This window comes from Austrofundulus limnaeus, unplaced genomic scaffold (assembly GCF_001266775.1).
Source record: "Austrofundulus limnaeus strain Quisiro unplaced genomic scaffold, Austrofundulus_limnaeus-1.0 Scaffold45, whole genome shotgun sequence".
NCBI lineage: Eukaryota > Metazoa > Chordata > Actinopteri > Cyprinodontiformes > Rivulidae > Austrofundulus > Austrofundulus limnaeus.
The window spans coordinates 203,398-205,034 of NW_013952447.1; the positions used below are offsets into that span (position 1 = coordinate 203,398).

General features: G+C 44.7%; 1 protein-coding gene across 1 annotated transcript in view; it reads left to right on the forward strand.

The window, feature by feature from the left end:
• Window positions 1-814: 814 nt before the first annotated feature.
• The window catches only part of LOC106517133 (cadherin-12), a gene marked incomplete at its 3' end in the record, with an annotated part of 106,074 nt that continues 105,251 nt past the window's right edge, over window positions 815-1,637 (forward strand). Inside the window, 1 exon segment of the mRNA XM_014007847.1 lies at window positions 815-1,287.

Consider the following 1,637-nt stretch of genomic DNA (forward strand, 5'->3'; position numbering starts at 1 on the left):
AAATAAAACAAGCATATACCCACTTTTTCACTTAACTATCCCTAAGTATTTTTGAGAATTGTTGCTTTAAATTTAAAACAAAAAAAAAATCTAATTAACTGCTATATTTATTGTACAGCAACTAAATGGAAAGCTTACCTAGAGAAATAGACACATTTGCAATACACTATATTCGAACCAAATCAAACATTCACATCAAGCAATCTTTCAACTCGTGGCCTTAAAATATTTTACTATTGCTACCCCCTATTTGGTAAAGATATTTATGATTAGATCAGCCAGCATGCATCTTGCATGGAGGTCCCTGATCCCGTTAGCAGCATGCTTGTGAAGCTTATTTCTGTTTATCCACGGTGACATATCAGCCTGAGCTTGTCGGTGACAAAGCCCAATACTTTTCTCCTTACTGACGCGGATTACATTGCAGGCACTAAGTTCTAGCAATTTCTCACCATGTTGGGCTCCTTCCAAGGACTGTTTTGTAACCATTAACAAATCTGGACCATAAAACATTATAAATAGGCCCCAAGTTTGYCTTTAAAGAGTTGGCAACCACACAAGCTTGGGACAAAGAAGCATCTCCAACCCTCTTTCCAATTAGACTGTCCCCTGTGACCACGGCGCACAACACCAGCTCTGTGTGTGCGCATTTGTGTGTCTTTGGGGGACATGGGGGTGGGGTGTTAGTTGGCTCTAATCTGCTTGATGATGAAGATCCTCAGTGCTCGGGGGGGATCTGATGAGGGAGTCGGTGTGTGCGTGTGTTAAGGGAGGGCTGGGGTTTGTGAGTGGGGGGTGTTGCTCTCCTGCCTTACGCCAATGCAATCACGACTGTCGCTCACCACAGACCTCTCACATTATCTCTCTCACTCTTTCTGCTTCACACACTCTTCCTCTGTGTTGCTCACTCACTCGCCCGACGCACTCACACACACGCACATTTCACCGCTCACTCAATCGCTTTCTTCCCCCCACCCTCAGTCGTCGCGCTGCATTCGCACGGACAGACTCCACTTAGGTACAGCTCCTGTGCAGTCTCCAGCTCTTTCCTCTTCTCCAGCTGCAGTGCTCACAAGCATCTGTTATGCTCCAGCTCGCGCTCAAAGTGCACACAGTGAGTGGGATAATGACTGAAAAGCACCAAAGAGGAAAGCAGGGCGATAAAAAGAATTGAAGGGAGCGGAAGGGGGGAAGAGGCTGTTCCTGCGTAAAGGTGGGAGGACAGTTTGATTCAGTGAAAATTTGGATTAAACTGGCTACATCTCTGCACTAAAGTTACCTCTGAAGGTAGGTGCATSTTCTCCTTGAGCTATTCTTTCCACCTTTTATTTGTGTCAAGCAYCCGAGCTTTCAGCTCAACTGAAACCTCTAACTACTCCACACTCACATGGTTTGTGCAGTTTATTCACATTTGATAGTTTGTTGACAGAGTTCCCCGCRACAGACGGTGCACTATTTGGTTAAGGTATTGCTTTCATTCAGCTGCCAAGCACAAGTTAAGAGGTCTCGCTCAAAGAGAAACTTAAGTGTGATGAAATGTTGACCTTGACAGTGTGGTAATGCGGTAAAGTTTGAGCAGCGCAGACACTTTGATAGTTGTGTGCATCTTGAGCTTTCTGTTACAAACATATATATAT